The sequence below is a fragment of the Phalacrocorax aristotelis genome, chromosome 3, assembly GCF_949628215.1.
Source record: "Phalacrocorax aristotelis chromosome 3, bGulAri2.1, whole genome shotgun sequence".
Taxonomy (NCBI): Eukaryota; Metazoa; Chordata; class Aves; order Suliformes; family Phalacrocoracidae; genus Phalacrocorax; species Phalacrocorax aristotelis.
This window is the reverse complement of record NC_134278.1, coordinates 12,837,318-12,865,194: the sequence shown is the minus strand read 5'-3', so window position 1 is coordinate 12,865,194 and position 27,877 is coordinate 12,837,318. Positions and strand designations below refer to the sequence as shown.

At 43.4% G+C, this 27,877-nt stretch overlaps 1 protein-coding gene across 3 annotated transcripts in view; it reads left to right on the top strand.

Annotated features, from left to right (window-relative positions):
- The first annotated feature begins 493 nt into the window (after positions 1-493).
- VSNL1 (visinin like 1) overlaps positions 494-27,877 on the top strand; it is a 93,188-nt gene continuing 65,804 nt past the window's right edge. Inside the window, exon 1 of one of the 3 annotated variants that reach the window (XM_075086762.1) lies at positions 494-633. The gene's annotated coding sequence lies outside the window, so the exon portion shown is untranslated. Of the gene's footprint in view, positions 634-1,501; positions 1,584-3,838; positions 3,947-27,877 lie in introns of those variants that run through there. The other 2 variants (XM_075086760.1, XM_075086761.1) reach the window with 2 other exon arrangements.

The window sequence follows — 27,877 nt, the reverse complement described above, 5'->3', positions numbered from 1 at the left end:
CCGCACAGGAGGCTCCGCGCGCGGGACAAACGCACCGCCCCGCACCGCAAGGCGCTGTCCCCGCGCAAACGGCAAGGCCGCGGCCCCGCGCCCGCACCACGCCCGCAGGTGGCGCGGGGCGCCGGGAGCCCCCGGGCAAGCCGCGGGCCGCGCCGCCCGTTTGCTCCGAGTCGCCGCGGGTGACAGCGCTGCCGCCCGGCTGAGGCGGCGGCGGGCCCGAGCCCCGCAGGGCTCCCGCCTGCTCTCCCCGCGCGCTCCCGTCCCGCCCGCCCCGGGGCTTCCCTCTCCCTCCTCCCCCCGCACCGTCCCCCCACCGCCAACGCGACGTCCCATCCCGCCGCTCCCGCGCCCGCTCCCGCGCTCCCCCTCCTTCCCTCCCGCCCGGCCGCGCGCATGCTCGGGACGCGGGGCGGCGCGTGCGCGGGGCGGCGCGGGGCGGCGGTCTGCAGTGCGGGGCGGGCGGGCGGCGCGCGGGGCGGGGCGGGGGCGCGCGCGGCGGCGGGAGTGAGCGAGCTGCGGCGCGAGCGGCGGGCGGGCGCGCACCGAGCCGCCGTCCCTCCGGCCCCGGCACCCCGGCGGGACCCCGCGGCCCAGCGCCCTCCTCCGCACCGCGGACAGCTCTCGGCGCCCTCAGTAAGTGCGCCCCGGCTGCGGGGACGAAGCGGGGCGGCGGGCAGGGGGGGCGCGGGGGCTCGTCCTCCGGGAGGGCGGCGGGATGGAGGCGCGGCGGGGGCCGGTGCGGGGCCGGTCGGCACGGCCGCTCCTGACCCCCCGGGGACCGTCCTCGCCGGGAAAGTTGATGTGCGCGGTCGGTGTTCGCCGCCCCGGGTGCGGGAGTCGGTGTTTCGCGGGCGAGACGGAGGGAAATCGTGTCCGCGGCGGTTTGCCGTGAACTCGTGCGGGGTAAGAGACCGGATCCCGCATCCATCCGGGTAGAGATACCGGCAACCCCGAAAGGAAGGGTTGATCTGTCGCTTCGTAACGTGCGCTCGGAAGTGTTCTGGTGAGAGTGGGAGGCTTTGGCGTTCGTGGTCACTTGAAAAGAGACGGCGAAAAGGTCGTTATTTGTTTTCCGGCAGGGGAAACCAACCAACCAACCAACCAAATAAAAAGACCGCGTGAACGCGAAGAGCGAGAGCAAGAGCAGCCCTCGCAAGGTCATCGCACCCGCCGGGGGGGCACAGCTGCTCCCCATCCTTGCGAGCGCGTTATCGATATTCTTGCTGCCTGGGAGGGTTTGGGGTGGGTTGGGGTTTTGTGGTTTTTTTTTTTTCCCACTTTATTATTTTATTTCATGTAACGTGCGCGGTGTTGTCAGCGTAAGCCTGGGGTCGCGTTTGCAAGCGGGTGCGCTGGTCTCGCCCCTCCGGCGGGGTCTGTGCGGGGCCGGTGCGGGACGGCGGTGCCGCGCTCCGGCGATGGGCTCGGGCGCCGACCGGGGTGAGAACGGAGGTGGGAGGGGATGACAAAAGCCGGGGTGCCATCCCAGTCATTTCCCACACGAAGGCGTGAGAAGGAGGAGGGAAAGGAGACGCCGGGAGAGAGAAATTCATTTCCAGAGATCAAAACAAAAGGAGGAGCAGGTTGAGGCAGCTCGTGAGCAGCCGGGGGGGAAAGCGAGGCGTTTTCCGCGCTGACCCGAGGGGAGCGGGGGGCGCTGGGGGGCCGGGGGCGTGCGCGGCCGCGGAGGGAGGCAGGCAGGCAGGGAGGGAGGGGGCAACTTTGCGCGCAAGCACCGCTCGAAGATGCGCTGTCCGCCCCCGGGGAGATGTGCCGTGCGTGCGGGGGCGAGGGAGAGGCATGCCTGCCGCTGCTCCGGGGGGCTGCTTCTCCCTGCCCTCCCCTCCCCAACCCCTCCCTGAAGGGCTCTGTAGCCCTCGGCCCCCGCCGGGAAGGGCGGGATCCCGGCGGCGCGGTGCGGGGAGCGCGGTGGGCACCGCGCTGCGGCGGGGACGGTTCCCCAGCGCACGGGGGTGCCGCGCCGGGACACGGTGGGAGGGGTGGGGGTAGGGCTCTGTCCCGGTGCGGGCTTCCTGCCGGCGGGGGCTGCTGGAGGGGCCCCCCCAGCGCTGCCTCCCCTCCCGCACAGCCCACTGCCCGCGCCCCGCAGTCCCTCCGCCCCGCGCCCCCGTCGTCGCCCTCTGCAGCGCTGCCCGTGCCGCCGGGACCCCGGTGCGAGGCTTCCCTACCCCCCGGGGGGTGTCCCCAGCCCTCCGGAATCGCCCACTCTCCCCAGTTCCCGCTCCGGCGCATGTCCCCCCGCCCCTCCCAGCGGAGGGTCCCATCCCTGCATGAAGCCACCTGCAAGGTCCCCCCACACCCCTTCTGCATCGTGTCCGCAATCCCATGAGCCTTTCTCTGCTGGGGTGTCCCGCCCGCCCCGCACTCCCCTGCCTTGCCCCAGCCCGGGCTGCCGGCTCCGGCCCCCGACGTGAGGAGAAACGGTCGGGGATTGGGGTCGGGGGGGCAGCCTGATCTTGTGCAACTGCAGAGCCCCCCTCCCCGCCCCAGAGGAGCCCGGCCAGGGGCTTTTCGGAGGGGAAACGGGGCTCTCCGCCGTCCTGCGGGGCGGGGGGTGTGTGGTCCCGGCCGTGCGGAGCCCTCGGGGCAGCCGGAGCTCCCGCCCGCTGCGGCGGTGCCACCCGGGCAACCGCGCTCCCAAATCCCGCATCGCCCGGAACGGTGCAGCAAGGCCGGGGGCGGCGGCGGCGGTTACCCGCACCGCCAGGCTTTCCGGCTGACGAGGAAACCCTGCGGTTAACAGGGTGATTGAAAAACCTGCCCTTTTCATTAAAATTAAAATGTGATTACTTGCATGCCAGAGCCTTGGCCATATAGCAAAAGGCCAAATGTATGAATAAATTCCATGTTCTTGTACAGAAGACGTTAATGTAACAAATGGGTCTAAGAGATACAGGTACTTCTCCCGACGATTCTCTAGCAAAATATTTTTAGCAATATTTTGTAGTGTGTGTTTCTATGGATAGGCGTTCTCTTCCTCCATATATTAGAAAGTTCAGCTCTCAGAGGCACCACCACCTCTTTGTGAAGAAGAAAAAGAGGCACATATTTGCTACTGGGAATATGATAAAGAACGGAGCCCTCATATTCAGAGAAAAAGTAGTATGTGAGGAAGCTCAGTCTTTGTAAAATATATATTCCCTGGCCCTTTCAGAAGACATGCTTACTAGTAGTTTGTTTCTGTGACACATTTTCAGACTCATTAGTTTTCACTGCTACCCTTTTACTTGACAGAATGCCTTTTTTTTTTTTTTTTTTTTTTTTTTTTAAAGAATGCAGTTCATTTAAGAACATCAGATTACTTGGAAGGTCTTCCAGTACAGTGTTATAACAGCAGTATCCATTTCAGGTTTGTGGACTGCGATCAATTTTAATTAAAACTTTAATTACATTTTGCTTCTCCATTCAAACAAAGCATAAAGTAGTCTGGGCTAATGCTGCTGTCAAGGAAAAATAAGGAAACATGTTCTTAATCTTCATTGTGTATTATTCCTGCCTTTTAATTAAGGACTGAATCCTTATCCTGTTGGGCTCAAAAGGAATTTAGCCGCAAGTTTTTCTGACATAAAACTGTAATATTTATTCAGTTTCCTAGGTGGCCTTATCTTCTTGCCCCATACAAATGCATTCCTGTACATAGACTTACACCACTGGTTTTGCACTGATTTTTCGATGCGCCCTGTGTTCTGGAACGCCCCGCCATGGACAGCACATCAGCTGTGTCGTCGAGCGACGTCTGCTCCAGACTATCACAGCATTACGTAACCTCCCAACCGCAGAGCAAATGCCAGAGACGTCCCCGCTGCTGTCAGTCCCCTTTCACAGCTCCCTGTGTGCACTCCCCTGGTGCAACATGCCAGAAGAGTCATAGCTGATACCACACTACGGTACCAACCAGAAGAAAAATTATGCTCTGGCCAGAGTGGTAAGGCAAAGTCTAACTGGGATGCGATGGGATGGACAGGGAAGAGCAGAGCAGAACAGAAGGCTGCCGGTTCGGCTTGCAGAAATCAGGCTGGCTGTGTAGGATGGAAGTGATGCAACGAGGCTGGTTTTGGTGCTGTTTGGAAAAGGTGCCACGTGTGTCGCAGGGTGCGACATCCTGCCGACTGCAGCGTTGTCCGGGGTGCGCAGGGGTGCGGGCATGCCTTCCAGCGCACTCCCTCTCGAGGGCATGGGGAACGGGCTGCACTACCGCGCTCCCGCAGCTCCGTTTCTTCTCTTTTTGGTGTGTTGGGGTGGTAGAGCCCTCTTGACTTTTCCTTTTGTCTGTACTCTTAATATAGCTGCAGGCAGGATCTAAATCTAAGAATACAGATTCCTTTGAACAAACACATGAATATGGTGAACGGGAGCTTCCAAAATTGTTCACTTTTCAAGCTGTTGTTCCAGTTCTGGTTTTCAGTTTTGGTATTCTAATTTTATGTCTGGCTGCACTGTGCATTCCTGTGTTTTTTGTATTACATCTGTGCCTCACACTTGTACTTTAGCTCTTCAGTTCTGTAAATTTTGCAGATTCCTGTGGATTTCCAGAATTTTATCTCACTTGGGCAAATAATGCTGGTTCCTCCCCTAATTGTGAATTAAACAGCAATGTAGACTAATTTAAATTAGTTACAAAATTTAAAATACGATAGTCAGATTTGCTTTTAAAGCACTTAGAATTGAAACAGGTAGCACTTACCATGAGAAACTGTGCTCCTTGTCTGTGATGTCAAACGTTTTCAGCACTGGTCTTCATCCCTTTGTTTTTAATGTATATTGTTTTGCCAGTGTGGATTTGGGCTAAATACCCTTTGTTGTTAGACTGGTCTAAAACGAAGCTGTTACAGAGTGGTTTTGATTGCCAATGGATTCTGCACTTCCCTTTAGTTTTGACTAAGGCTAATAGAGAAGAGCAACCGTGTGCTCTTCCTGCATTAGTCCTCATGCCTGATTTGGACTCAGACTTCACGGTAATGAACCTAGACCATTTAATCAGTCCCCATTTTCTTGTGGGTCCACATTACCTGCATTTGGATACCTTTTGCCATTCTATACATCCTTTGCCTTTTCCTTTCTTCGTCTGGAGTGTAATTTTGTTTCTTCTGTGATCTTTCTGTGCCTTAGTTGCATCTTTGGATCGCTTTTCTCTTTACCAGTTATCTTCTTCACTGTTTGTGTCCCTTAATCCTTGGGAAGGATCGTGTCTCCCTCTATAGCTTCTCTACGTGGCATCGCTAAAAGCATTGCCTGAGACAAGAATACAGCACAAGTAGGGAATGCTATGAGCGCATGTAGTGCTGTGAGATGGCAGGGTCCAGATGGGCTCCCATCACAGGGAGGCACTTTCTTACCTCAGCTCCCACTCTTGTCTTTATTCACATAAAGAGAGAATCTTGTCTTTTGAATTTTATACTACTGCTCCGAGAGTAACAGCTATAATCCTTTTCAAAGATAATGAAACAGATGATAAAAAGGATACTTGTTCGTGGAATACAGAATCTCCAGGTAGTGCTTCAAATCCATATTGCTTTTCAAGTTATGATTTAAGTTGCCAAGAATATGTATGCATTTTTTCATTTTGTGTTTTAAACTTTATGTGGACATTATCCACGGGGTCTCTGCTTTCAGGAGCTTCTCCACATTTAGATATGAATATGACCCAAGAGACAATCATAGACATGTAGGAAATGAAGGCAGATTATTAGGGATGGTCTCATAGCTGAAAGTTGTAAAAAGTAAGTCGTTTCAAGCAGGCACTGGAAGGAGAAGGAAAAGATAGAAATCACTTGATACTCAATTTCACTGATGTGTTTATAAAAATATCGAGCTGTTTTTCTTTGTGATTATTCCCCTGAGGAGGGTAAGGAGCAGAATATGTTTTGTAAAATAACTTGTAAAGCCACAGTTAGTTGAAATAAACAACGTTCATTGGGATTGAGATGACAAATACATCTTTTGTTGACCTAAACATGATGTATTCAGACACTCTGATATCGAGGACAAAGGAATAAGTATTACAGATCTTATTGAAGATTTTCTGCCTGGAACAAACCCCGTTAAGTCACATTTTCAATCCCAGACTACAAATTTAACAGAATATATTATAGCTTCCCCAGTGTCACCGGTTTGAAAGAGCAAGAGTTTGATACATTTTCGGGTTTGTCAAAAACTTGCGATTTTTGAAGTCACGAGAAGCAATAATTTGAGGTAATCAAGTGGCTCTTTTAAGATAATTATAATAAAATAATTTCCTACTAGGAAGATAAAGAATTTTAAAATTGCTTTCTTTATCATCACAAAGCCGTTTGAGGAAGAATCAGCGTTATTAGTGTCTAAATTGATGTGCAGGAAAAAACCAAGCTGCAATGGTGGTCTTTATAGCTTTTACACTAACATGTGCAAGACACTAAACTTTTTGATTCAAATGACCTTTAATCACTTTTGACTTAAAGCTGATTTAATTTTAAATAATTGATGATTTCAGAAAAGCTTTATTGGTTTTCTGCAGCTCCAGTGTATAGTTTACTAAATACAAGAAAGAATAATTTTACCTATTTGTTGTTCACAAAATTAGACCTCGAAGCTCATTGATGAAAAGACATAAACACCGAGATCCATGATGGTAAGACTTATAAATGGCATGTTAACTTTTTTTATTTTTGGTCCTACTGAGGTAATTTCATACCATAGTTAGTCATAAGAATCTTGTTTAACTCCCAATGAGTTGAATCAACCTGTATAATAACAACTAATGGCATTACCTTGGTTGTTCAAACTTTTATGAAGAATATACTGTCAGCACTGTACAAGTCAAAATGTGTACTCAGGAAGAAAACAAGGTGTGACGGTAATTTACAGAGCTTTTAGGCTAATAAATATAAGGCTCTAACCCTTTTGATGAAAATTACTTTAATTAGTTTTAACTTGTAGCTAAGTAGGAAGTTGTGTTCCAGAGATAAAAGCTTTCAGATTCATAAATGCTTAACTCTACTAGGGACAATAATGAGAATTTTAGCCAAGTGTCTAGCCGAGTCATAACATTTGACTCAGCGATATCTCTTCGGAGTCTCCTGTGCATGAAGCACATACACATTTTTATTAAAACATACACCTTGTGCCTTGGTTCTGGACTTCATTACCAGTTCTTGAGCCAATCAGTCCCTGAAGTAGTTGAAAGAATATTAATCTTAAATACATCAGCAGTTCAGCCAAGTGTGTGTAAAGTATCTATGACTTGATTTTGGTATCTAAAAATAATTTCACAAAGGCAGTATGTTACTGACAAATATTTTTTTTTAATAAAAGATTAGTGTTCCACTTTTAGAACTTTTTTACTCAAAAGTAGATATTAAATCATTCGCTATAAGATGGAATTAAATGACAGTGAGGAAAGCTGAATATTATCCTTTTTGTGGACTGCGTTTGAGAATCTGTGTGTTTAATTAGACTTTATTCAGAATGGAGCCTTCTAAAATTAGAACACCTTGTTTATAAAAGCTCTTAGAATGCAGCATATTTCTGTGTACTCTTATCTGCTCTATTTAGAAATACAAAGTAACTGAAGACTCTTAGAGAATGAAATTTGGTATATTAATTAGTAGTTTGAATTAAAATACTTTTGTCTTTTAATAGAAGTTGATATACATTTAAAAAAATGTGCTGTTGAAAAGTTAGTAAAATTGAACATTTTTACAAGGCCTTAGCACTGAAAATAAAATCAGCTTACATAATGGATAACGCTGCAAAAATTTATTTGTGAAAGCGTTGCTAATATCCAGCACATGTCCAGTCGATATCGCTATAGCTGATGTGCTTTCATTACAGTAGAACATATACTGTACTTTATCAAAGCAGTCATTTTTAATTTTAAACTTTTTTTTTTTTTTTCAAATGATAGAAATGGGTAACGACACTCAGGAATGGTCTTGAAATACCTGCCCTGAATTGCATAAAAGGCTTTCAGTTTGAAAGTATGGTGGCCCGAAAAGGAATTTTAGTTTGATACGTAAAACGTTGGATCATACTGATGATTTTTGCAAACCAGACTGATTTATGCAAAACGATCATGCCTTCAAATGCCCTCTAATGAAGCTTGACCTGTATTTTTCATGTGGGGTTTTTCTGCATCTGACTTGGATACGTTGGTACCCTTGGATCTGATCACATCAACTACGTTGTGAGGTCAAAGGGTGCTCAGGTGTGTGCTGCAGTGGGCATGGAATCTGGTCCTTGGCATCCATGCTGAATGAGGAAATGTAGAAGATTAGCATGCTTTTTGGCCTTGAAACCAGAATGTTAGATGCTTTACCTTGTTAGAACTTTGGTATTATGCATCCTTAAACAAGAGTCAAAGAATCACAAGCTATTTTTCCCATGTAAGTACATAAAATATGCCTGCCTTCTTCTCTCAATGAATTTCTGATGATACAACTGTATTACTGAAATGCCAGTGTTTAAGTAGCTACTAAGGGTCCATTTTCCTCCTGAGGTATGGTAAGTAGATCACAAAGTAGCCTTTATCATTCTTCATTAAAAAGTTTTGTTTACAAGAGCCGTCTCTTGCTGTGGTGCACATTTGGCGAGTGCTTTGCTGTTTAGTTCAATGGCTATTTTTTATTTACTTTAATTCTTGTCTGGTGAAATAGGAGGTTTGGAAGGCGTTATTTTTCTCAAGTGCCTGCCATAAAGATGTGCAACGGAAACACAGATCAATAAGTAATATTAGTTTCTACATGGTTTAAGAAGTGAACAGTACTCATCTGGGCTTCCCGCTCTGTGACACGCGAATATAATCCTGAAGTGTCAGCCTTTCGTCTTATCTCATCCTTCAGCTTTTACTGATCCCTTTTTCTCCCTCTCTGGCTCTGCTTCCTCTCTTTGATTCTGCTCCAGCAGTCTCCTATTACTTAAGAGTCTCCCTCTCCTTAACAATACCTGGCTGTGCATGTTTCACCGTGGTGGATGCTTTCTTCGTCTTGCGTTTTAACTGGTTTTGTGTTCGTTTTTTAGACTGTGAGCTGTATCAGGCAAGGATCTGGCCTTTGTATATGTTCTAAGAAGTGCAGCTCTATGTATATTTACAGTGCTTTAAAAGTACATATTTTTATTAAAATTTTAACAACATTTAGGAGATGTTGTAAATACAACCTGTGCAGAAAGATAAGGTGCACATTCAGGGATTTCACAGAATGACTTTGAAGCAATCCACGTCTGATAGTAGCGACTGAGTCCATCTCCTGCTAAGCTAATGAGGATACATTTATTCTGCAGTCACTAGGTTGTGAATGAAGTATGCTGACATACTCAAACTAGCCCCAAACCAAGTATGTGACGTACCTGCAGCAAGCCAGACACAGCAGTGCCTGGCTTAGCATGGCTTATGTACGTAGGTCTTCATCCTGCCCTTGAGCAGGTTGTGCAGCCTACGCTGCATTCTGCTTTGCCCCGGCGGGGAGGTTTGCAGTGGCAAAGCCAGCGAGTTAAAAGCTGGCTCAGGCACATGCCCTGCTCCAGCTGCAGGGGCTGCAAAGCAGATACACCCTAGAATATGTTCTAAACAGCTGGGTTTGTATCCAGATATCTCTAGACTGATATTTTCAAAGCGCAGTCTGTAAGGAGTCACAGGACAACGTGAACAGATGTGGAATACAGCTCTGCTCCTTCTGTGTGTCTGTCTGCTTTGTCAACTGAATCACGCTCTTCACTGCCCTAACTCCCCATATCTTTGTGCAAGGCCCAATGTGTAGCTTTTTGTAAATCTGTGCAGTAGGATTGGAGCCTGTGTATTTCTTTTAATTTTTCTTCCCTGTGTAATTTTTGTGTAGTGTCAGGATAGGAAGATGTAGGAGACTGGAAATGTAACAACAATTTAGCATAACTTATTCCGCATTTTTTATTTCTACAAACTGTTATCAGTGGTCCTCCTATCAGTATGTACATATCACATAATGCCATAGCATCTATGTTGTTAATTAGCTTAATGAAATCTGTTAATGCGAGCTCTTCAGTCACAAAGCAGTTTGCTTTCTTCAGACAAGAATGAGCTAGAGAACTGTTTGCAAGTTAATTGCTATTACTTATGAGATAGATTACTTTAGATTAGTACCTCCTTCAAGTATTTTTCACTGAATGTGGATTTTTTTCATATGCATCTATAAATAAATGAGAAATAATTTAACAAGGTTCTGAATTGTTACATGAGAAATTCATGGCAAATGTAAAATAAAAAAGTAATATTTCAGTATCAGCTAGTCCTATCATTCCTTTCTATTGCTGTTTTTTAATTAAAAAACAAAAACAAACAAAAAATCCTGCAACTTCATCTGCTTCAAGTATGTGAAAAATACCTGTGTCCAAATATGGCTCGAGTGTTAGTGGGCGTCTTATATTCTATAGTTAACTAAGGAGGAGACAGAAAGATATTTTGAAAATTCCCCTTTCTTCCATGTAAATTGCAAGGTGTTGCGGAGTGTGGCTCATTTCAGCTGTATGCACCTCCCTGGTGCCAATAGGAATGTGTTAGTGATGACCAATAACAATACATCAATGTCAGCTCATCTCCAGATAAAAGGAAGACTTCATGAAGTGATCAAGGTTGTTCTGGGTTTATATGTAACAGAAATACCTGGAGATTGTAATTCTCAGTGTTGCCCAGTAAACCCAACTGTTTACTGTTGTCAGCATTGATATTCTCAGGACTTCAACATACGAAGCTGTGTGAGACAACTAATGTATTCCCTATTTCTGCAACTCTGCATTTTGTCACTCAGAATAGTAACTTATGAGATTCCTGATTCTAGTAAGACCTACACAGCAGCTAATAACCATTTCAGTCTTGTACTTCTGTTTTCCATTGAAAGTGCCTTCAAGAAGTCTGCTGAAATTAACAGTTTTCCATTTGTTCTGAACGATCAAAGTTAGCAGTGTCACTCCGGACACTTGGGTAATGAGGTTTTCTTTTACAGATGTTGAATCTAGGAGAACGAACAAAAAAAACCGGGATTGAATTCATGCAAGCTATAGGGGCAAAGTCACTGCATGTCAACCATGCTATGGTAACCGACCATGGGGCAAAAATTCAAATTACAGTAAAAGTGACTTAGATGTGATTGTACAGTGAAAGGAAATGTTTGCCGTCAGCGGGCAGTGGCATTAGCGGCGATGTTGACAAGCACAGACATAGGAAATATTTAGGAACAAACAAAAGGATGACTTGATGGTGTTTCGTTATTGAAAATTCCCATAAGGTTCCACGTGAACTGGAAATTTCTTTTCTGAATCAGTCCCACCCTGAGGTAGCTGGACCAAAGTCCAACACCATGCAAATATAAGGACTCATTCTGTGAGCTAATCTGTCAGATCCTTACTGGAAAAATTGGATCAAGGAATGGATTTGAGTAGTGCAAAGTATATCCTGAACACCAAAACTCTTCTGCAAGTGATTAGATTTAAATACATGGGAAAATCTGTTGGTTTGAGCACACAAGAGTTGACTAGAAGTGTAGGTGTAAGTGTTCAGCAAGCTCAGAGCCTAAAGGAGATGAGACTTGGGGAAAAGGAGAAGGTGTGATCATGAATCATGTCAGAGATGTAGGCAGGACCAGCTCTGTGAGGATTTCAGTGCTCGGGAGAAGATGTTACAAATGAATCAATAAGGAAGGGGGAAGTGAGGAAAAGGAGTGGGATAGCATTTGAAGATAGCAGAAGGTAAAGGTGTCAGCATCCAAGAAAGACTGGGAGACTGAGGAGTGGACAACCTCTCACAAAAGAGGTGGTTAATTAGAAATGGAAAATGACCAACAGTTTTATGACTTTTCATGATTTATAGATGTTGTGAGAAAAATTGCTGGGGAAAAATTGAGTTGCCAGAAAAAAAATTAATTTCGTTATAAATTCAGCTGATTGTTGCCACCTTTCTCTGGACTGCTTCTTTCTATGTGTTGGTAGCCAAGGTGTACCAGAACTGTAGTAGGGCAGAAGCATTCAGTGAGTTGGGTGCCCAGAGGAGGCCTTACCGAGATGGCAGTGGCTACCCAGCTGAGCTGTGATAACTATGTATGTGTGTGTAAGTGAGACGGGCGACGCATGTAGCTGTTGGGGAAGAAGAAGGGAATTGAGATGGTTTTAAGTCACATACAAGTTAAGACCTAAAAATGACCGGAGAAACACCCCCAGTGCAGGCTCCCTCTGGCAGTGAGTTCTGTGTGGGTGTGTGGGAATTTGCTTGTCTAGAGGCATTTGGGACATGAAACTAAGTGGGGAGAGGGACTGAAAAATAAAATGTGAAACATTTGCATAAGACTTTATATGTTCTCTCATCATATGATTCATTGATCTTGTGACTGAACTGCTGCTTTTAAAAATCCTGCTTTTCTGCAGTAAAAGGCTGTTAGTTTGGAGCTCTGATACTGAATTATTTAGATGGCAAGTTGCTCATTGTTTTGTATTTGTATTTATGCACCATGTAGTTTTTCACCACCGATGTCAGTTTGGAACGGGATTTGACACCTACAGTATTGGCAAATTTGTAGAATTTGACACGATTTCATTCACGTCGTGCTACATGGTGAAGCAGGAGGCGGAAACGTGACTTGTCCAAGAGCTTTTAGAAAATTGATGGCAAAGCGGAGGATGGAATCCAAGACCCTGATTCTCATAGTGAATTGTAGACCTTGTTTTAGCTATTTGCTTGATCACAATTCCTCCTTTCATGGGAGAAACTCAGTTTGCACTGCTCATTTAAAGGAGGTTGGGCAAAACCTCAAAACCCCTGTTTCTGGTTGTTACAAGTCAAGGTAGAAAAAAATGATGTTGTGTAAATTTTTCACCGATAAGCTACAAGTGTTTCAGTCCCGTACGTCAATAAAGGCCAATCTGTTCCTCAAAAGGGTCCCTCATACAGAGTACAGGTATTGTTCCCATATTGATGATTGTCTTCTGCATCTGTCAGTGAGACAAGTAATACAAGATCTGCTGGTGGGGTGACCACGTTTGGGGTTTGAAAAGAATGAGGATGCAGACCTAGAGATTTGGATGAAAGTAGTGTCCCATTGGACCTCGGGTGTGGCACTGGCCTGTCCTGGGTGAAACGCGACGGCTGATTACCACAACACCAGGTGATCTGTGATCCTGGCAGTGGGAAGATGAGTGGTGGGACCAGCTTGGGCTGAGCTCTCCATCCAACCCAGCCCAACCTTTCCCGGCTGGGTTGACATGGTCACTGGTTCACATGCATCTGCTAGAAAGGGAAGCTTTCCTTGTTGTCTCATTTCCCTATTACCACCTATTCCTTCATGGTTTATCTCACCAACAGGACTTTTTTTTCTTTTCTGCGGTGAAGGGGCATGGCTCATTTTCTCTTATCCTGCCTTGCACATGGCCATACAAATCCTAGGGTATACACGAGACATTAGGCAAGGAGCTGCTTCCAAATATGAGAGATGTTTTCTTTGGAGGGTATAACCCTTTTTGGCAGCAGAACTAGACTATGTCAGATTAAAATCACTATGTAATCATCCTCCCATGGAGTAATGGCACCAGTACAGAGCTGTGATCATTGTCTGCCTGTGATCTGTTCCTGAGGCTTGTCTTTGCCCTTGGCTCTCTCAGGTACTTGGTATGAAGCTAAACAGTGTGGTTTAGAAATATTGGGTATCCTATAAGGATATATATCTTACAGAAGCAAGTGCTTGTGTGTAGCTGATGAACTAAAAATGAAATAAAAGTATTAATGAACTAAAAGTAATAATTATTGTATACCCTAAATTTAAACAATTAGGCCACCTATTAGACTAGTCTAATTTTGGAATATTTATGAAGTGGAAATAAGCGGGTGTTTACATCTCTCCCAGGTTCCTATGCTTTGCAGCTGAGATCTTGGGTGGTGGTGTGATAATGATGATCCACTTGGACTGGAGCTGATGGGGAGGTGGGCTGCAGGGCACGGATTGGGCTTTTTAAGTAGTTAGTGAGGAGATGCATGTCTCTGTTATCTCTGAGCTTTAATTACATCATTCTATTACATTTACATAAAATTATTACATCAGTTTTAATTATCAGGTTATCCATAGCCCTTGACATAATAAAATACATAATAAAATACAGGTGTCAGCACTCCACTACACATATGAAAATCACTCATGCACACATGGTTGTCAAAATACTATGAAAATAAAAAAGTCCCAGATCAGTTTCTTGTTTGGATTTGGAGTTATCCTTTAGAAAGAAGCCAGCAACTGACCCCTTCTCAGTTGTATGCTTATGGCAGACTATAAAATGGTAGAGCTCTCCTATAATTTATAGCTGAATTCCATTTTAGACAGGCTTTGTGGCTTTTCCCCTTGGACATGTGAAGCATTACATAGAAATCAGTTGACTGTGAATAAACTGGAGCATGAAAATTTCTCAGTACAGTGCAGTAGACTGGCATAACCAGTTACATTCTGCTAATCTATGGGTTGTGCCCGAGATTTGTCACTACGGCAAGAATTGGCAGAAGTAGCTGTTTTCTGTTCTTGCTTGTTTCAGAGGGGAATGGGTGTGACAACTGTAAAGGCTGACATCTGGTAAAATAGTTTTTTAAAAAGCACTAGAGCAGAAGAAAAGGAAAGGTATGTGTTCTGTGTGGAGTGGTCCAGAAGTCGGGGGTTCCCTGTTTTTCCTTTGAAAAATCTCCATTTCTTTGGCCAACTGTGGGTGATCATTACTTCCCATTTATTATTATGGCAAAATATTTAAAAGTTGACTTATTTGAGCATCAGTCACACTGGATATAAGCCAGTTTAACTCCATCAGGCTCCATTAAGTTGTTATTAAGTGCTGTCAGCCAAGTCCACATTATGGAATACAAAAGATGAAAATCTGCCATATGCAAGAGTTGGCTGTACGATTTTTTTTTTTTTGGCATAGCAAGACTCCGGTGTTCGTACAGCAAACTTTTCAGCTTAGGTGTGTATTCTGAAAGTACAACTCCAAAGTCTGGTTGTTTTTCAGGAAAATAGCTTGCCAGTTTTATTCTATTTCTGTAGTTTCAGACCGTTTGATGGGATTTTTATCTCTCTAAATGAAAGATTTAAAGGTATGGTTTAGCTGTAGTGGGACTTCGGCTAGAATAGCCCTGCATCCCATGGCTAGGTGAAGGGGCTCAGTCAATTGATCGTTCACTTATTTTTTTGCCTGAGGCACTTTGACAGCACATGCTTTAATGTCTCACTGCAGTTTTGCTTGTTCCCAGGGGGGCAGATGAACAAGCAGGGAGGAAACAGTGCTCATCCTGCCTGTCTTCCTGGGCAGCATGCATCGATTAGTAGGCAAGGCAGCTCCCTGCAGTCTGCTATTCCTGCAAGTATTTCTCCAAATCTTCCTTCCACTCAGCCCAAATAAAAGCAAGCCTCAAGTAGTGGAAAGGCAGAATACAGCTGGTGGGAAGCAGCAAGCAGCCCTTTCTGTGGTGAGCAGGTGAAGTAGCTGTTCGAAAATGGGATTATGATAGGAATATATGCACTAACATGAAGCTTATTCAACCTGTCTGAACTTTTTCTCTTATCAGATGGTTTCTTCTGGTTTTGTGTCAGGTAATAATCTCCTGTGCATCTGCATTGTGTATGTACTAGCTCATGTCTAGACTGCTTTGGAGTGAAATAAGTACTTCCTTGGTTGGGGAACGGATGGTGTGGAGTAAAGCACAGAGGAGGCTGCCGGGGTCCAGCTTCTGCACGTGGTGTGGGCACAGCCTGCTGGCACCAAATCTCGGCCTTGGGCGGGCTGGAGAGGGCAGTCCTGGGGACGTGCCTGGGAGCTGGGGCACCTTGGCCCTCCTGGCGCAACTCACCTCAGCTCCCACTGCTTTAATGACAGCTGGCACCTACCACGAAGACACACAAAGTGGATAAAGACTTGAAGACACCACAGACAGCTTGGATGATAACCCTTTCTTCCTAAGAAATAAACACCCCGCATCCATTATGCCCAGGTCATGGGTTTAACCTCGCATTTCCCCAAAGTCTGTGTGAAGCTTTGAGGAAAGGTTTCTTACTCAGCTGTTTCACACACAGACTCAGGATATTGTGCCATTACCTCTGCTGTCAGCCAGCTCCAGAAGAACCTAACTTATTTTTCTCTGTATTATTAATGAAGAAATTTGTAAAGCTACCTTCTACCTCTTTGCAGAACCCCTATACAGTATAGTGTGGAGTATATAAAATTTATAAAGTATTCAGCACCAATGTGCATAGCTTTTGTAGGGACCTGGGGACTTGTGAGGAATCCTTTAAAATAGATATAATTTAATTTTTATTTTATTTTATTTAAATCTTTTAAAAAGGATTCTGCAGGTCACTGCAGAATCTTTGACTATTTTGGTTATTTTTATGTGGTAATTCTCCTTCCAGTGCACTTCTGATAAAATTCCATAGTAGAATCAGTTCTTCTATTGATTCTCCATTATAATCACAGAATCACAGAATAGCAGGGGTTGGAGATCTGCCTCTAGAGATCATCTTGTCCAACCCCCCTGCTTGAGCAGGGACACCCAGAGCAGGGGGCACAGGAACGCGTCCAGGCGGGGTTTGAATGTCTCCAGGGAAGGGACTCCACACCCTCCCTGGGCAGCCTGTGCCCCTGCTCTGGCACCTGCACAGGAAAGAAGTTTTGTCTCATATTGAGGTGGACCTTCCTGTGTTCCAGTTTGTGCCCATTGCCCCTTGTCCTGTCATTGGGCACCATTGAAAAGAGTCCAGTCCCATCGTCCTGACACCCTCCCTTTAGATATTTATAGGTATTGATGAGATTCCCCCTCAGTCTTCTCTTGTCCAGGCTGAACAAACCCAAGGAAGAGAATTTATATTATAAATATAAATAATATAAATTTTATTTCTGTAAGTATCTAGGTCCATGGATCTTATATGGTCTATGTAAAAGGAGAGATCGTGTTTAAGTAGCAAAGTGAATAACAAATAGGAGCTCTCCTGTTCCTGATGTTCCCTGGGAAAAGCTATTCCAAAGTAGTTCTATGTGTAAATACTCTTAGTCTAGAAAATTGTTATTCTCTGGAAACACAGCTATGCTAAAAAAATGCTTTTCTGAAGAATAAGAAAGGGGTGAAAGCATTATTACCTTGAATTTCTCAGGAATACCTTTTGTAGTTCATTTCCACTACCTATTTTAGTCTGAACTAATATGCAGGTATAGGCATGTCCATAGCGATTAAATCATTAGAAGAGTTTGGAAGAATTACAGAAACTTGAAAGATGGCAGTTATCAAGGCAGTAAAAGCAACTCTATGTAAGAATAGAAAGCTAAGCCTGAGACTGAAACCACAGCTCCATAAATGGCCTTTCTGCACATAGTGTTCCTACCCACAAAATCCAGGAGGTAATTACCTGGCTTAATCAGGCACAAAAGAAGGGCTGTCCCTGGAAGAAGTTACCTCATCCTGAGGCTGGAACTAGGACAAAACTTCCTGGCCCTGAGAAGGGTATATTTACCTTTCTCAGGGTTTCCATGCTGTGACAGCCCGTTCATGAGGCAGTTGGTTAATATCTCCGTTTTGTCTCAGTGACGCAACCAGCCTCAATTCTTTTTCCAAAAGCTCAACGTTGTCCGAAATGCCACCGTGTGACCTGTGGAGCTTGCTGCTTGGGTAACTGAAGCTTAAAGGACAGCCTACACAGTTTCCAGGGTGTAGGAGACAGTAGGAAATACTGACAAAATCACTGTGATGAAATAAACAGTATCGTCCGGCTGCTCTTTGTCTTACTTTGAAAACATTACTTTTTATGGCCACAGATTTTCCAGTGGGAAACACTGAATGCAGTTCAGGACCAGCTTTGTCTAGACTCCCACTGGTCCCAACTCCAAGAAACTATTTGGCTTCTTGTTCACTGTAACAGTGCTAGAATTAAATTCTGTTTTCTGACAGAAAGTCACCCCCTGATTTTGTGCTTAAGGCTGTTAATGCTAGTGCTACATTAGGGATCCACATCAGCATTTTTTGATGGATAAATAACTGTTGCATTACTTACATCTGTATCTAATATTGTAACTCAGGTATAGGATTTGTGGCATATTTAATGCTATGTAGTTATCTAAAAAGTGCTCTGTCAGAGCATACTGCAGATATCTAGGTGGTGGATGCAGTTTTGCTATTTATATCTTAGTGTTCTACAAATATTAATAACACTGTGCTCCAGAGTGAGCTATAGCCATAAACCTGTAAAATAGCTCCCAACAGTTCATCTTGATAGTCTGTTGAAATTGGACTGCTCTGGCTATACCCCCTTCAGGCTGACTGCCAATCTGGTATTTTATCCTGAAATTCCACGAGGAGACACTCAAAATAAACACTACACTAGCAACAGCTTGTTTTATCTTTAAGGCAGTAGCTAGCCACTTTAGCCTCTCTGTGACTTTCTTCATTTGAAAATCCATGAAGTTTGACCTTTTGGATACATTTTGCTCTTATTTATTCCCCCTGTTGACTACAGTGGGAGCTGAATGGATGTAGCTGAGAATAGGTGTATCATAGATGCTAACCTGTTATGACTAAATTATCCCTGTTAGTCCCATGCTGCCCAGCACCAGCCACTTTATATAGCGCCTATCTCCTCACTAGCTTGCTCTCAGGATAGAAAAATACAGCCATTAGGTATGTGTTTGAGTTTTCTTAGGAGGGGGGGAAAAAAACAAAAGCAACCTGGAAATTACAGGATTATTCCAGGCACCATTTCAGAGATGTTCAGCTTTTTGTTCTGCAAATGTTTTTTCTTTGCTACTGGTTTTGAAAATAAGCTGATATTGTAATTCACTGTTAAAGCCTAAAGGTGAATGTGATCAAAATAACCAATCACCAAGATCAGTGTACCCTTGAATCAGAGAGGTTTGGTAATTTTAAACTTCAGTGTTTTTCAGAAAGTAGGGTGTTTTGCAAGAATAGAAGAGGTAGAATGTAGGACTGGGACAATATGAATGCACACACATCGCTGCCAATGAAAGCAAAGCTTGCAGGTCTAATTTTAGGCTTTTCAGCCTTGGTATTGTTCCTTACAGCACAGTTATTTTCCGTATGATACAAAGCAGTCCTTTTTTCAAGTTTTATAAACTGCTTTAGAGAGCAAGGACAAAGTGAGTATATGTTATGGTTGAAAGCAAATCAAAGAAGTTTAACTAAGGCTGAAGTTAACGACGATTTCATGTCATTTCTATGTTCAGAGGACAGTTCTTTAAGAAAAGCAAGAATCTAAAGAAACATATCGTGAGACCCGGAAGCAAAGAGAGTTACATGGTGTCTGAACTGGGACCCTTGGGTGTGACTGGATTTGCTTCAACCTGTTGAATTAATTTAGACAGTGCTTAGATGCCTAGTAACTTAGTCCTCTTAAAATGACCTGCACTGTTTGGAGAAGTAGGATTTGCAGGATATCTGCCCATCTCTGGGTGCTTGAAGCTAAGCATGGTAGATGCAGTGGGGATGTTACAACTAATTCTATATGTATCACCAGGTAGATGCTGTTTTCTAAAGTTACCTTTTACTGATACATTCATACAAAATGAGTTTATAGAATATAGAAACAATCCTGTAGAAATGCTTGTGTTCTTTCCTATATATGAATTGCCAAGGACTGGAGCTAGTTGGTACTAAACCGTTTCCCGTGGAAGTACCAGCAGGTCAATGGTACTAACCTGTCAAAAGTGTTAATAATACCTTTAAAAATAATTGAGTTAACATAGTCCCCCTTTTTCATCCAAGAGATGCTGATTAACTGAATGAATGTATGACAATGACTGTACGAGGGCCAGAGAGATCAGAGAACATAAAGCTGTGTGATTTTTGTTAGTAAATATGGACCCCAAAAAAGAGCTGTTTGAAACAGGTTGATAACTGGCTGTATTGGCAGGAAGGCAATTTCTTGGGAAGAGTCTGCGCAGGGGCTGCTGTAACGTTGGGCTGGTATTTTGTCCCACTGATTCAGCCAAGATCCACTGCCTCCTCCCTGGACCTCGCCGGCCAGGTAGTACCTAGCTTTGGGTCACGAGGACTGAAGCACAGTATGGCTGTAGGCTCGGCAGTTGTCCCCAAACTGGGAGAGTCAGCTCAGTCTGCGCTCAAAGGGTGGAATTTTTTTTCATGCCATTCTAGCTGTCTAAAAGTTAAATGTTTGGTCTAAACTAATTGTGTGGGCGTTATCATTAGTCAAACAAGAGTAGGCATCTCCAGAAACCAATTAATCCCACTTATCTTGTATATATACTTTTAGCATGGGATGAATTGCCTCTTGTTGAATCGGGTGCCTGTTTCTCTCCGTTGCACCTTTGGAGCCTTGATGACTAGTTTAGATTAGATATCCAACTTGTAATGGCTACCATCCAGGTAGAAATAACCTGGATTAATCAAGTTCCCTGCTACTGACTATATAATAGCTTCCCTATTATTATTCTGTGCATGACTGGTGGATGCTGTGTTAGAGAAAGAGAGTATTCTTTGCAATCATGTCATATAGTTTGCAGTTAGTAGTACAGTTGCTCGGTTTTCTGTTGTCCCTGGTTATATGAAAGTTTTAAAAATTGTGAATGTTTTATGTTATTTAATGTCATAATTAAAAATAAAATATAAATATAAAAATATAAATATAAAAATCATATAAAAATTTTTATAAATTTATATAAAAATTATATAAAATATAAAAAAACACCTGTTTTAATTCAGTTTCTTGAGGGAACAGATTAAGTTACAGACTGGCAGTTTGATGTCTTTCTGGATTCTGGCCAAGTTCTTGGAGTCATAAATCAACCCAGGTCCTTTCAAGTTACAGAAAAATAATGTTTCTGAAAAAGTTTGGAGCACCAGTACTGGAATAAGGTAGTTATATGACATCAGGGAAGAGTGAGCATACTGTCAAGTGGCTTTATGTGGTGGCAGGCACCAGTTTGATGGAAACTTCAAGACAGTAATTGTTTGGTTGTTTGGGGGATTGCAGCTCCTCAGGGCTTTCCCATGCCTGTCAGATTTAAGATTTTTTTCCTTTTTTTTTTTTTGCAACAGATCTATACGGCAAGCAGAGCAGAGGTACAAATTGATTGTTCCTCTTAACCTTAAAAAAGCTTTTTCGTAGATATTCTGAGAAGTTTTTTTGAGGAGTATAGATGGTTTATAAAAAAGAAAGTACAAATGCAAGCAACATCTCTGACCCCAATGCCTTTTCGTTTCTGTTTTATCCTTTTACCAGGGGCAGACCAGCAGCAGCAAGAGTCAGGTTCATTTCTGCATTTGTTCCGGGAAAAACAACCAGCCAAACAGAACCAGTTCAAGCCTCCACCTAGAAACCAGGGCGATGAGATGGATGGGTGGTCATGTCTGCTACAAGTGACACACAGATAGGTTCACTCAACACTGCTTTGTTAGGGTTGAGGAGAGAAGGGATATAGTGTAACATGTAGCAAATAAAAGTAACAATCTCCCTCCCCAGTAGTCTGAATTCTCTTTTTCTACTTGAGGATATCAAAATTAATCTCTTCCCGTAGGGGTATCAACTCCTCCCACACTTCTTCCTCCTATGCCATTTTTAGGGGATTAGATGCACAAAACCCTTTAGGATATGAATGTGGTGTGCTGCACGTCTCACACGCCGTTACTGCTGATGAATGTAGCTGGTTCTTCTGCTCTTCCTGCCCACTGACAGCTCCTCTCCCTCTCCATGAGTGTCTTCTCCTCCAACTAGTCCACAGTGATTTCGGGCAGTCAGAGGAGTACACGTACACATACAATGCTCCGTGTTTGCCCACATGTGAGGGAGGCATTGGTATCAGTCTTGCCTTCCTCCCTGCATCTGCGTCTCACGCCTGTAAATCATGGTGTTTCTTGGGCAGCTGCCTTGGGTTGTTTAAGCTTTACACAGCATAATTATAGGATGCGTAATTCACTTAGCTTTACAACCTGTTTTTTAACATGAAATGCTCTCTAATACTGTATAGCGTGGAGCATCTTTTAAGCATGCTGCGGCCTGCCCCTGGTCCCTCCCATTCAGCGGCTGCCCGTCTGCGAGATGCTGATGGCCCTGTTGGCAGCCTGGGCGTCCACCCTCTCCACTCGTTGGGACTGGTTGTGTTATCTTTGTGCCTGACGGTGCCAAGATTGTAAATGTCAACAAGATGTTGCCCAGCTGAATTTCTCTGAAGCTTAAGCAAGCCTAACTCTTTTTTTTTACACCTTGCATGCTATGAACATAGCTGCTCTCACTGTTTTTGCTGATGAAAAGCCAAAAAAAAAAAAGAAAAGAAAAAGTGCAGATAAAGCACCAGGGGTGATGAGAATTGGCATTGGGTAGGGAATAGGTGCCAGGTAGGAAGGAGGGAGGGAGTAAAGTGGGAGATACAGGATGAGCTGGTACAGATTTACTGGGACTGGCTTGGCAAATGCTCTGCCAGAGAGGGGGAGGAAGCCAAAGGTACAGGGAAAAGATTGTATGAGGAGGAAGAAGAGGGACAACTTGGGGCTGAGATTCACAATGAATTTAGTGTTACCTAACCATCTGTCTGACAGCAGAGTCATGGTAATACTGTGTAGACACTCTTAACGCTAAGCATGTCTGTATAATAAAACCATCTTAACCTATATTTATTGTGTGTGTACATCTATATACGTGTCAGTGTTTCTCAGCAACGTTATAGCCAGTAATTTCACTGGTCTATTCAGGCACGTTCCTTACCCCACTCTGTTAATGAGTGCTCACAGCTTGGCTCAGCTCCCCAGGACTAACGTTAATATGACATATGATTATTCATGTGCCTGGCTATTTTTATGAAGAATCAAATGCCAACCTGAATGTTTCACAGTGGCAGTGTGTGAGAAATTGGGACCTTCAAAATGCTAAGAAGTGGTACCACATAAAACAAGGCATGGATGCGCAGGCTGGCATTGTGTAGTTCAGTGTCTGGCCTGCTTTGTATGCTGGTGTCATTTTCTTAGAAAGTAGAGGTGACAGAGTTTAAGTTGCATTTTGAGCAGGGAATGCAGCAACTAAATACTTCAGATGAGATTTGCATAGCTATTTAGGTACTTGGTGAGATTTCATAAGAGCACTCAAGCTGCCGGGGAGACGGTTGATACATTTATACTGGACGTCACCTTGACTTACTTGAACAGAAACGAACCAAGGCAATTAGATAACAGCACCTACATTAGCCACTAGTCCAGACCCATAGAAGTGCTTACATGTCTTCGTAAGTCTGGCTCCTTATACCATTTGCCTTGAAGTCTATATTTTGCCATTCCAAGATGCACACATTTTCCCACAGAGTATAATACAGTTTTTTATAGATGAGAAAAGGGATTTTTGATCCTTTCCCCTGAATCTTGATATGCTCTCACTCCCCTCCCCTTTCGCTTGGCTTTAGTAGCAGGGCTGCTCTGGTCAGGAAAGATGAAGGGATTTTTTCCACCATGAAAAAGCAGGCAGCTTTCCTGAATATCATTTGTTCTGTATTCCCTTTTGTCTTGGAAACTGAAAAAATATCGCTACAAAAAGTCCGTCATTTGGAGTCTTGTTCAGTTCCAGAGGGGATTTTGTAACAGGTTCTCTTAATACTGAGTCTTTTTGGAGTAATTTAGGGAATAAAAGGAAAAAAAAAAAAAAAGTGCTGCAAGTATAACCAGCTCAAACAATTCTTTGCCTTCTGGCAGCTAACAGTTTTTATATTGCGTCCTCTGATTTGATTTACTAGCTGTTCCAAGCTCCTGGCAAGTGCCACAATAGCTTTTAAGATTATTCTGTTTCTTGCTGCTGGGTTTTGGGGATTTGGGGAATTTTTTTTATTATTTTATTTTATTCCACTGTTTATTCCTAAACTGTATCCTTAATTTCCTTTAATTTTTCCCCTGTATTGTCACACCAGAGAGACTTAACAGCTCTACCAGTGCAGCATTTAACGTAAGCAGAGACTGATCCAACTACAGACCCGATAGAATATCTGTTGTTTTAAAGCTTTAAATCAAGACCAGGTGTCTATCTAAAAACTGTACTCTTGTTCAATAACAAAGGTTGCAGATGAATCAGGAATTTGTGTGTGAAACTCTATTATTTCCGTCCACAACACTTCTTCCCAGGTTGTTAGAATACACTAATCTGTGAAACATTTTACATGTTTTTAGCCTGTAATGATACCAACGTGTTTAAGCCATCTTCCATCTAGTTTTGAATTTTCCAAGTAATTTCTAGTACTTATATATGCATAATATGGTAAGAGGTAGTAGGAATAAAAACTGTTATCACACGTTTTTACAATTTATGGAGAGTGGGGGAAAGAAATGGCATGTATTCTTAAATGACTTGTGGAGCTGACTAGGGAAGTGAGAAAATTTGCATGTGATTTGAGATTACCCGTAACACTCAGATTTAAACCTGACTGTAAACTGCTGCGACATGATTATGTAATACTGAATACTAGAAAGGTGAATTTGTTGGCAATAAGAGGAAGGTAATGTCTGTGGGACAAAATATATTGACGTTTATAGATTAACCCGTAGAAATCAGGAGAGGAACTGAGTATTACTGAGGATAAATCTCCAAAATTACCAGTTCATGACAAATAGCAGCTAAAATGGCTAGGAAATAGTAGGACAGAAGTAGAAAAATAGTCCACTGAAAAAACATGTGGAACATCCTATCTGTAATTATAGTCACTTTTTTGATAAAGAGTTAGTAAAATCATAAAAAGTCTAGAAGAAGGGAGAGAAGTTGGTTAGCAACATGCAGCGTAGGCTAGGTAGAGTCTGGCTGTTTCATGACTGATGAGGAACAGGTGAATAAGAAATAGTCACTGTTCCTCACAGTACAAGAAATAGGTCACCAATGAAATTATTGTATGAAGTTTAATTAAATTATGAAACTGATTTCCACAGGATGTTGTGGAGACAAAGAATATAAATGTGGTGAAAAAGGGATCAGACAAATTTGGGAAAGCTAATTTAATCAGTGATTATTAGACATGATAGGCTGGAGAGTCAATGGAGAGAGAACATCACCTCCAAAGTATGACTCATCCCATCCGAGGAGAAATGTCTTAGGTCAACTTGCTGAATCGCTATCTGGAGATGACTGTGTCTCTGTTGGCCTAAATGACTGTCTTAGTGTAGACACCAACATCTGAGAGCATTGAAGCCAGGTGATTTTGATCCCACTGTAGAAGTTATGTTCATGTACTAAAGTTGGGGGGCATTTTTGCAATTAAAAAAGCTGTGGATGCAATTAAGTGGTGAAGAGGGCATTGACTATACAGAAATTATATTTTTCTGTCGTCCAAGATATTTTTGTTCTTTCTTAGCAGCAGTTTGTGTACCTTATTGCAGAAGTGTAAGAAATATGAAAGAGATTATCTCACCCTGAAAGTCACTCCCAGCCTCTGGAATCACTAGAGAGAGCAACAACTATCATAAACCTTTTCACCTTCACATTCTCCAGCGATGAGTGAAGTAATCATGAGGTAATGCCACGGAAGACAGTGTTTGGTGTTTCTAGCTTTCCAGATTCTCCAGACTTAAATAGTCTGGGGTAGCTGTCAATGCAGTTGCAGCTGCTTAGTATCATGGTTGGGAATAAAAATATTTCACCCACTGCTGTCTCCTGTCACCTGGGAGCAGCAGCTACTGTGAAAGGCATGGCTGTGTGAACGCTGTCCAGGCTGTTCGTCCTTGCCAGCTACCTCCAGCAATTCCCCCTTGACTTGGAGAGATACTCCCTGATTGATTTCAGCAAGACCCTCAAGGTGTCTCAGAAAGTGCAGCTCTGCTTTAAAATGGAACTGTCTTTTTATGGTTGTTTTTTCTTTTCTGTCCAGCACCTTTGTAGTCCAGTTCCGTGGGCCTCAACTGTTCCCATGGACAATCCAGCGACAGACAGCCCTAAGTTAGGAAAAAACGTCCTGCCCCTTGAGAATTAGAGTTGTATGTCATGCTTTCCAGGATTCATAGCCTGTAATAATGTCTTTTTCTTGCTAAGTTTTCTGAAGTAGCTTTCCCAAGGGGTCCTCAACTTCCAGAAGTGGGCAGTGAATCAGAACAAAATTTTATTTTCCTAGACAATTTAATAAAACTGCAAGCTGGTATTTTAGATTTGCAATTTTGAGACCTTTGAAAAGATTTCTGAGTCAGCTTGTCTCTGCTTAACAACCTTTATCAATTGCTTTATCCTGGTGGATGATAAACTCAAGGTATTTGGACAGTATTTTTGGTGAATTTCATAATCATCTTAATTTAAATATTTATATAGCTTTCATTTGTTTTCTTTCCCTATTTTTATCTGTTTTGTTGGATGTATGGTTATGGGCTTTCCCAGAGCTGTTCCTTTGTAGCAGCTTCCCATGTGCTTTTCTGAAGGAATTCTACATGCACAAATCACAGAATCACAGAATGGCAGGGGTTGGAAGGGACCTCTGGAGGTCACCTTGTCCAACCCCCCTGCTTGAGCAGGGACACCTAGAGCAGGGGGCACAGGAACGCGTCCAGGCAGGGTTTGAATGTCTCCAGGGAAGGGACTCCACAGCCTCCCTGGGCAGCCTGTGCCCCTGCTCTGGCACCTGCACGGGGAAGGATTTTTTTTCTCATATTGTGGTGGAACTTCCTGTGTTCCAGCTTGTGCCCATTGACCCTTGTCCTGTCGTTGGGCACCACTGGAAAGATTCCGGACTCATCCTCTTGACACCCACCTGTCAGTACTGGATGCAGCACTCCCAAATGTGGTCTCACCAGGCCAAAGTAGAGGGGGAGGATAACCTCTCTCGACCTGCTGGCCACACTCCTTTTAACACACCCCAGGATACCATTGGCCGCCTTGGCCACAAGGGCATGTTGCTGGCTCATGGTCTATCTCTTATTATTTCACCAAAAAAAGCATTTGTGCACAACATGGATTCATCTGAGCGAGTATATCAGTTTTATTAGCACAGTCATAATAACCAGTTGTATAAAAATTCATTCCAGTAGAGCTCTCATTGAAAAAGAGTTGGAAGAAATTGTACCAATTATTTTTAGTATTTGAAATTATAAAATTGTGCAGTCCCTTAGCACAAGAGGCTTTCTCTCCCTGCCTCCCTCTGGCTTATCTTTAACAGAAAGACCATATGCTGTGATTCGTATTTGGGACTTATGAAAAGCTGTATGTTTTACCTTGCTGTCTTCCAGAACTATTGTACTGTATAAATGAAGTAAAAATGAGAAGATACAGCTAACAGCTTTCAATTATTGTATATGTGAGATTTTCTGGTTTGTGTTTGTAATTAATTTTTTGTTATGATGGACACACACAAGGCTTAGAGTCTTGCCATTAGGGTCATGAAATAATAATGAGGTTCCTGTAGTGGGGACACAGAGTCTCCTCAGAGAGAGCCGGCTTTCCTTTTTCTCTGTCCTTTTTGCTCGTTTTGCATTTTCTTTCAATATCAATGTCAGAGTACCTTTTTTTCTTGTTCCTCAATATATAACATTGCTAGGAGCTCCATCATCTGTAAAAATGCTTAAATTTTTCCAAGAAAGGTTTGTGAGACTCATCTATATTGTCTGTCAGTCTGTTTTCAAATAGTGATATTACTAGTGTGTGCTAATTAATGAGGAAATACTATGTAACGATTATATGCGTTATTGCTTTTTGATGCTGGGCTTGCCGGTGCAATAGAGATATTCTGTAGTGAAGAACTCACGTTCTTAATCTGCATTAAAGACCTTTTCACACTTTTAATTGCATGCTCTATGACAAAAATTGTATTGGCAGCTCTGGGAAGTGAAACAGCTAAAGGAGGAAGCACAACGAATACTTCTGACAGGAGCAGTTCACTTTCACACTCTCCCAGCCTTGACATTTTTGCTCCATTTTCCATCAAAGATACT